Raw genomic sequence first — 9945 nt, forward strand, 5'->3', positions numbered from 1 at the left:
ATGAACTTGTTAACTACCTCTGGAATTGACAAGGAGAAATGTATCAAACCGTACGATAAATTTTGTTAAAATTAAACTGATTATTGTGTTTTTGCTCAGGCGCAATGTAAAGTAATGCTCCTTTAAAAGGAAACGCCCATGGTTTAATTAATTAAATTACCCGCCGTTTGAGAATGCATAATTTATAAACGAAGGAGATACATAATTGACGAAATATGCGATAAGGCAGGTTCCCCGTCCCCTGATTTAGTCCACGAGCGAAATGTTTAGTCTAGAATTCATTAAACAAATGTATAGTGCTTGTATACGCAAGAAATACGAGAAAATGTTTAAAAAAAGAAATTCAGATAATAGAAGCAACTGGTTTTCTATCGATTAAAATGAACGTAATTTTTTAGGGACCCCTTCTAAACAATTTGCATACCACCAAACGACCAAAGAGTTATTTTTATCCAGGATTTTCACCCTCGGTCTGCGTTACATTCCGTCGATCCCGCCCTTCGTGATCCACGCGAGCAACTGGTTTTCGTGGAACTCTGAAAGGGATTTCGGGGGAGTTCAGGGGTAGGTCGTATTTGGAATTGAAATAGCTTTGCTCCTTTATCTTGTTTTGGGGAGAAACCACCCCCGACGTAATGCAACAGGCGTTAGTGTCTTTAGTATGTGAAACTAAATCGGCGTTTCCCAAACCGTGTTCCGTGTAAATACGTAATTAATAGTTCCGAAGATAAAATAAATAAATTTCCTATACTCGTGTAAGTTGTGTTTATACCATCACCATTTTTAACATTATTTTTGATTGATCATTCGTGATTGGAAAACGTTGGATTAGACAATTTAGAAAGTAAAATCTGTTCTCAGATGTAAAAACAATTTTGATGATTTGTGGTAAATTTCTATTTAAAATTCCGGTTCTATACGCGCAAAATGATTCATAGCAGACTCTTTGTATCCCAATTATCCTTATTTTTCTCCGCTCCGCGACCAGTTTAGACAAGACGATCATCATTAAGGTATCTCGACCTCGCGAGTATCCATTAAACCATCCGTACCCTCCTCAATTTTAAGCGGACGAGGCGACACTTTTAAAACAAGATAAACTGAACTGCTATTAAAAACAGTCGACATTATAGGATCTTCGTTTAATAACGTCGATCTAAACAGATTAAGTTTGTTCCTTGAAGAATCTCGCGAACGCTTAACTGTTTCCCAGTAACTCTGCGTTCGCGGAGCAGTTAAGCCAAAGTTAGGATACGGTAAAGAATCGTTTTTATCTCTAATAGCGTCAGAAAATATAACCCGGTATATTTTCCAACAATGCTGCACTCTTCTCTCCTCTTCGTACTTCGTTTCATATTTTTAAAAAATTCTCAATACCATTAAAAAAATATATACTTATATAAAAACGATAGATAGTTAATTCTCCAACCCCGAGTATCTCAAAATAAATTAGTATACACCCCCAAAAAATTCTAAACTCAAATAATATATGAAAATGACAGATCATCAATTCTGCATCCCTGAGTATTGCAAAATAAATTACGAAATAGCCTAATCAATACTGCCAAAAAAATATATACGTATATAAAGACAATAGATAGTTAAGTCTGCAACCCCGAGTATCTCAAAATAAATTAGTATACACCCCCAAAAAATTCTAAACTCAAATAATATATGAAAATGACAGATCATCAATTCTGCATCCCTGATTATTACAAAATAAATTACGAAATAATCAATACTGCCAAAAAAATATATACGTATATAAAGACGATAGATAGTTAAGTCTGCAACCCCGAGTGCTGCAAAATAAATTATAATACACCCCCAAAAACTTGCAAACCCAAATAGTATATAAAAATGATAGATTATCGGTTCTGCAACTCTGAGTATTGCGAAATAAATTAGGAAATAGCCGAGAAAAATGGAAGAACCAAGTCCCCGCTATATGTTGGGTAATTGGGCCTCTTACCCTCTTAGTCTGCGTGCTAGAAAGCCCCGGCGGAAGTCTAGAAACTCCGCGTCGTACCCTCGGAGCGCCCATTTATTCTCCCGCGTTGACCAGGCCAGATGGAGGAGAGACAGAGAGGCGGATGCTTGCCAGCGAATTATTTTCGTTCGCATAAACAAAGTCACGACTTGAAAGGGGAGTTTAAATTGTTCGCTAGTTTTACGTGCCCGCGGCTCTCTCTGCCCCCTCTCCTCCGTCGTTCGTTTCTCTCTCTCCCTCTGTTCCAACCCCTCTCTTATCAATCTGTCCTCCTCCGGAGCAACAGTTCGTCCTCGTTGCTCCAGCTTGGACCAGCATCCTGCGTTGTTACTGGTGCTGTTGCCGCTGTCCATCAGGAAAGATCCCGGGATGCGAGCCTGCGCTTGAAGCCCATTGATTAACCGTTGTCTGCTGTATGTTGCGAGTACCCCAGAGTGAGTGACAGAGAGGAAGAGGGGCCGTAGCGAGCGCGTGCAATAGAGCCAAAAGAGGAGGGGGAAAAGAGAACCACGGTGGCCACGAGCAACGTTTATGTAAACTTTGTGCATCGACTGCACCGCGGCCGCGAATAAAATAACGCGTCGGTGGATTATTTCAATATCTCTCTTTCTCTCTCGTTGCTTTTCAACCGAGACTCCTTCCGTCGAATTCAAACCACATTCTGCGAGCTTCCGTCTTTGGAACAAAGACCTCGAAATAATCTGTCCGCCCCCATCCCTCGGGAATTTATTCTTTCGCCGGGCAACTTTATAATAAATCGTTTCCGTCGCGTTCGACTAATTTGTTCGCTACGTTTTCGATCGAAAATCGTGAAATTAGGAAACTCGAGAGGGACCGAAATATCAGTTATTAAATACCAAATGTTCCTGCTGCCTCGTTTGCAAAATAGATTCAAATACGTATTTTCAGTCGCCCCAAGACGGTTGTCTCGAATCGTGGCGATAAGGAACGTCAACCGGAGAGTGGTACACGGTTTCTTGTCTAAAATCCAACCTTTTCTGTGTGCTTGATCGTCTGGTATTATTAATGAAACGTCAGTCCCCGCTATAACGCTGGACCCCGGCTGTTTGATGCGTCTGTGTCTGCTTGCTTCGGCCTGAAAGACGAGCGTCGCGTTTTTCGTCGTGTCACGGACGATCGAATCGCAGCTGAAACGAGTCGCGACGAACCGATTGCAATAATTAACCCGTCAGTGGTGACTTCTGTGTGTGGTACGTCCGTAGGGGTCCTCCTATTTACCGATATCGCCACTGACGTAGCGTGAACCTTCGTTTCCGTGTACTCTCGATGCATCTAATGAAGACTTTATCTTCTCTAACAAAATATACTCGCTCTAAGCCTTACTGGAATTTTAAAATTACATTTCTAAAAGTCGATCGATACTCAACGATTCATTAAAATTCACATTCTACATTATAATTCAACGTTTCGCGTTAATATACTTTTATTTTAAATTATTCAGACGAACGTGCGAGCGCAACCGTACGAGCAAGTGGACCAGGCGTCCAATGACTGCGCAATGAGGGTTTCATGTAGCAGTAAATAAGCGCAATAATTTTGATATTAACCCTAATTCTACGTGGATAGTCGTATGGCAAATTTGACTGCTGTAAATGCGTTTATTGGTAGTGAAAATATTTTATACTCGACCCCGTTGAGTTGGAGTACCCATGATAAATCTTCGGACCCTACTCCTTGATGTGCAAGAAAACTGATACACTAGTGTTCGGATTATCCGGCACCCGGTTATCCGAATAATTATAATAGAAGGTGGACAAATTTTTCGGCGAAATTAAAAAATTTCGAATCATCCTAGAAAAATTATTTTCTGTTGCGGGGGTCAATTACAATCATTTTTGGTCATTACACGTACCCCCGAAATCCTACGCAGTTTCGAGAAAAAAATTCCTTACCGAAAATGTAATGTGAGGCCAGAAATGCTTCCCTGAAATTTCATGCGAATCTTTAAAATGTCATAACTTCTGAACGGATTGGACGATTTTAATGTTTAAAAAAGCAAACTACGCGTATTTTGATGGAGAATATGTACAAATCGCAAAAATATTCGAAAAGTTGATCCCTGATCCCGAAAAATGAGAAAAACCCCATAAAAATGGTCCAATTTTCAAACTACCATAACTACTACAATAGTGAATACATTTCAATGAAACTTTTTTCTGAAGTAGAGCTTGTGGGTACCTACAAAAAAGTATTAGACAACTTTTCTGTAGGACGTCATGCAAAATTACTAAAAATGAAAAAGGAATTTTTAAGAGAAATCGACAGGGGGTAGGTGCCTAAATTTTTCGGCGAAATTGAAAAGTTTCAAATCGTGCCAAAAAAATTATTTTTGGTTGCGGCGGTCTACTACAATCATTTTCGGTGAATAGACATACCCCCGAAATCCTACGCAGTTTCGAGAAAAAAATTTATTACCGAAAATTTCATGTCTGACCATACCATTGATGTGTTTCACTGAAATTTCAAAAAATTTCAAATCATTCTGGAAAAATTATTTTCGGTCGAAGGGATCAATTACAATCATTTTTGGTGAATAGACATACATCCGAAATTCTATTCAGTTTTGAGAAAAAAATTCGAATAGATGCCTACATTTTTCGGCAAAAAAAAAAATTTCAAATCGTTCTGGAAAAATTATTTTCGGTTGCGGGGGTCGATTACAATCATTTTTGGTGAATACACAGACCCCCAAATTCCTACGCACTTTCGAGAAAAAAATTCCTTACCGAATGTCTAATGTGTGGCCAGAGATCTGGGATTATTTTCCTCGTTTTTATCACTTCATATCGACAACCTTACAGTTTTCTGAGTGAAAACCACTAGCAGCTGTTCGCAGATTGCCGTTCTACATTCGGAACTTTAAACAATAATAACTTTTTAACGAAACCTCAATCAACAAATTGTTATTCTTGATTTTCATCATATGTTTAGCCTCTAGAATCTTCAATTAAAATTTTTCCCAGTGATAACCGAACACCCTGTATACGAAACAAATTAGTTTTGATACCCTACAAACTACAGACCTGCTGAGTTGCAATTTTATTTACCCAGATATTATGAGATACCACCGCGCAAAAAAATTGTCAAATATCGCTTCTCGTTTTACCATTTTACGTGAGTCTTCCCCCTTAAGATTCCCTGAGTCCTCCACAGAGGCAAACTTCTTTTTCCCCACCATTTCCCTGTCGTTTCCCCCAGAACGATCGCTCGAGAAGGCGGAAGATCGAACCGAAAGTCTGTGCCTCGACGACGATTCGAGGTTCACGCGACGAGAGACGAATTCGCGGGTAGAAGTACGATCGGTAAGAAAGCCAAGGCGCGTTTCTCTTCGCGAAAGTTGACCTGGCGTCGCAGCCTGTCGGTCTCACCGCCAACTAAGAGAATTACTTTCGAACTCGTAGACCGATAAAGCAGGCCCTCTCGTTCGCCGCGCGGAGCTCCGACGGACCTAAAAACTTTCCGCGCTCGTAAATGAGCACAGCCAGCGAGTTTTATGGGCCATTTGCATCCGGCTTTAAAAGTGCCGCGAGTCCTGCAATTAAAGGCGCCCACTGCATCCTGCCCGGGTGATCCCCTCCCCCCGCGACGACCCTCCCCGTTTTTTGACGGTCCCACTTTCCACAATTTCAGACTTTAACCGCTCCCCCCCCTGTACGTCGAAAAAACGACCGTTGAAACGACCGACGACGGAGAATCGGAGATCGGTCTTTTAATTCTGCTCCTCCGGGGCCACCCGGTTTACTGCTTCCTTCGCGACTGGTTATCCGAGCATTCCGTTCTCTTACGAGATCTTTATATTATATTTAGGTGGATTGAATGGTTGATAAATTGAGCGATCCTCTTTTTTGAGAAACACACGTAGCTCACAGGGGTTGTTTTTAAAATAAAATTTACTCCCCTGGTCTCTTGTCTCCTCGTTCAATCAGACAACGAGTTGTCTTTTGCTTCATGGTATTGCGATTCGTTAAAAATCTAGCACTAAGAAGCGTATAGGATCCAATGAAAAGAATTAAGAAGCTATCGATTAGTAATTTCTAAAACCTGCACCCCGTCGCCGACGATGCGAATTCTAAATAGTCCCACACACACGTGCACACAGGGTGTACATTGCCAATTTTACGAGTACTCTAAAGAATCATCTCTCCATTCGCAACAACCGAAAGTCTAAGGGGATACAGTCCTCCTTGCGCGAACTTTTAATCAGCCAGTTAAACTTTCCGGCGAACTCTCATCCCCTCAAAGTCGGTGGCAAAAGGTACTTATCCATCTCTGGCGAGGTATCAGAAGGATATACATCCCCGTAACCTCCGCGAGGAAGACAACAAAGAGGAATCGCGATCGTGCCGGGGGTAGAGAGGGGCATACGCGCACCGGAAAGAGGAAACGGAAGCTCGCGGGGCCGCGAAGCGAAGGAAAGAAACGGAATAAGAGGAGCATAAGGGGCGAGGGTAAAAATGCCAGACGAGATTGGATCCCTGAAAGTGGTTCGTGCGAGCCCCGGCTGATTACCAGTTTCGTTGATGGATTCTTAGACCAACCCTCTCGCGCTACCCGTTCCTTTTTCGCTTTCTTCGTCCGACTGTTTCGCCAATCCGGCTGTGACAATCGTTCCTGGCGCGCTCCTTACTCCTGCCCGACTTTATGGCCGTTTTGGATAAACGATTTTCTGTATCCGTATGTATAATACCAAAGCGTTAGGGGAACGAGTGCGCCCTCGCGAACCGATCGAGCTGCACCTGGGGTTGCTCGCGAATCCGTCCGATCCGATCTAATCTTCCTCGACGATCCCTTACCTGGCCTAACCTCCTATCGAGAAACGATGGATCACGGTACAAATAGTAGCAGTATTTCGTCCTTTATTTACTTTCAATTCGAAGAAAAATATTTAGCACAACGTTGCATCGAAACTAAAATTTGGAGAAACAAAAATTATACTCGAAGTGTCTTGAACTCCTTCGAACTTCCCCCATCACTTAAATATGTGGTATAGTATTGTAATCCTGATGACTGTAGCTGTGATTCGTCCTTTCCTCAGCTTCCTAAGAAACAAAAATTATACTCGAAGTGTCTTGAACTCTTTCGAACTTCCCCTACCATTTAAATACGTGGTATAGCGTTGTAATCCTAATGGCTGTAGCTGTGATTCGTCCTTTCCTTAGTTTTAATTCGAAGAAAAATATTTAGTACAACGTTGCATCGAAACTAAAATTTGGAGAAACAAACAATTATACTCGAAATGTCTTGAACTCTTTCGAACTTCCCCCACCATTTAAATACGTGGTATAGCGTTGTAATCCTGATAGCTGTGATTCGTCCTTGGCTTAGTTTCAATTCAGAGAAAAATATTTAGTATTGCATCGAGATTAAAATTTGGAGAAATAAATATTATACTCGAAGTGTTTTGAATTCTTTCGAACTTCCCTCATCACTTGAGTACGTGGTATAGTATTGTAATCCTGATAGCAATCCTGTGAGATACGATCGTAATCCCGGTGTAAACCTGCCAGGGACAATGGTAGAGTAATTCCATAATGGACGATGGTAATCCTGAAATTCTAGATAAATTTATAATAGGAAGTAGGTAACAAATTTTAGATAACCTTGACTGCATCAAGTTGTGACATTTTCTTATTCTTCTATAACTTTCCCATCTCCAATTTGTTGAGACCTGTAAAATAATGCCTTGTTAACACTTAACGAACGGGTCATGTAAATTTACGTTTTTATTTGAATTTTTATCGCGCTGCGTTATAAATAAATCAAAATGAAAAACTAACGCAGCGTAATAAAAATAAAAATAAGAGACGTAAATCTGCGTGACCCCTCCTTTAAGTGTTAATATTTTTTAGGTTCAGAAGCTACCCAGAATTTGATCAATAATAATCATTATAAAAATCGAAGAATCAAATTTATTCCTCCACTTATACCCAGCCAGAGTTTCGTCCTAATGGGTGATTAATATCTACTCGTTTGAATTTTCGCGATTCAAATGAGCATTGTTTCCACGAGCGGAGCGCGTCGGTTCATTTAATTAGCAACAAAAAGCTGTCGGCCGATAAACGCCGTCAAAATAATAGGAAAATTGTTAAAAACCGACGGAACTATGCTCGCGATTGTACGGGTTCCACTGGATTTTCCGCCATTCGAATTGTCAAATGAGCTGGAAATTGCATCTCGTGGAATAATTTGGTTCTCGTTTATACTATATGCCCGATTTAAATGCATGGAAAGTCTAATCGTAAATAGTACCTACCACGCCCGTTTTACACTATCATAACTAATAATAAAACCGAGAATATAATTACTCTCGAACGTATATTAAATGCAAAATGAACTTACGTGTCAAAGATCTATATTTATTTTGTACAGACACCCTAACGATTGGAAACAATTTTACGGTTCATAGAAATTCAGCGAATTCAAGTTTTTCTCGGGCCACGGTACGGGCCAGGAACATATTTCATTTCACTTCGAGCCGCGTTAAACGGAGAGCGCAGAACTCTTTCCTACGTCAATTACATTTAAACGAAACACGCTGTGTATTGGATTTTTTATTCCACGGTTAACGACACTTTATACCAGGAAAGTTACTTCGATACTATTTTTTGATACAACCGGTCGCGAAGTTAATCAGAATTTTATGAACGCCGACGGATAATTACAGCACTCAGGCCGAAAGAGTTTTAGAACTAATTGCATCACGCGCATGACTGAATTATATACCGGCGGAATATTTTATTATTAATTTTGCGGCCTCTAGTTAGCGCGTCCTTTGAATTAAGGACAATTAAAGCGTAAGCTAGAACTTTATTTATTCGTTCGTTACCATCTTCGTTTTTTTATTTCTATTTTTTTCTCCCCCTCCTCCATCGTTCTCTGGACCGATTCACCTGTCAGTCTCGTTTCTTTGCGACCGAAAGACGAGACGAGAAATAAATTTCATCGTTTTCGCGAAGGCGAAAGATTTCACGAACTTAACGGAACGCCAGTTTTTCGGGCTAGCGCGTGCCAACTGAGAATCGCATAATTTTCAACCAAAGCAACTTTTAATTATTCAGCAATTTTCTTCGTTAACCGTTCCTCATTAGCGAATGGCTACTAAAGGGCGGCGTCTCTCATTAATGATACATTCCATCGGAAACTTTTGAAACTAATTTACTTTGATTTCGCGTAGGGTCTACTGTCCGTTCTATTAAATTCGAATTTCAACTTCAATTTGCAGACTCGTCCTTGCAATTTTCGAGAAACTGTCTCCACCATCTTCTCGAACGTTTATCGAATATCTACTTTATTAGAAATAACCCTACGTCTCGATCTCGATTCCAAATTTTCTCCAGGAAAAAAGAGTTCAGAGTTCAGAGTTCCTTCTCGATACCTTAGTTACAATGTAAGATAAAATAATTATTTCGACAGATGATCGACATACAAAATTACCCGAGATTAATTAATACGTGTCAAGAGAAATTAAGAGACATTGTCACGGATTAAACGTCGCGCGAATCAATAAAATTAATAATATTAAGATATTGCCAAGAAAATCTTCCACCATATGGATAAATGTGAAGATAAATTACTTGGAGGAAAGCTAGAAATGAGGTAGAAACGTAAGATTATTTCTAATAAGATAGATTGCTGCTTTTAATCAAATTTATTGAAAAGAATACTGTGAAGATTCTTATTTGGAAATTAGACTTCGTAGCGTGTTTCTATAGCGTTCGAGTAAATTTTGGACGTCAAATGTTGTTGCACGGTTATTCTTAGACTGTAAATACTATAGTGAACCACGAGGCATAACAAGTAACAGCATTCTGACGGAAGTATCGATGAAAAGAGAAATTGGTCACGCGACGATCGCTTTCAAGCGACAGCCCGAGCACACAATATATCGCGATCGAACGACACGCCATTACTAATTGCCGACAAACCTGTCGTTG

General features: G+C 40.3%; 1 protein-coding gene across 3 annotated transcripts in view; it reads left to right on the top strand.

Moving 5' to 3' along the window:
* Nucleotides 1–9945, top strand: part of Qin (tudor domain-containing protein qin) — a 228711-nt gene that overhangs the window by 120921 nt on the left and 97845 nt on the right. The window lies entirely within an intron of this gene.

Source organism: Colletes latitarsis, chromosome 5 (assembly GCF_051014445.1).
Source record: "Colletes latitarsis isolate SP2378_abdomen chromosome 5, iyColLati1, whole genome shotgun sequence".
Taxonomy (NCBI): Eukaryota; Metazoa; Arthropoda; class Insecta; order Hymenoptera; family Colletidae; genus Colletes; species Colletes latitarsis.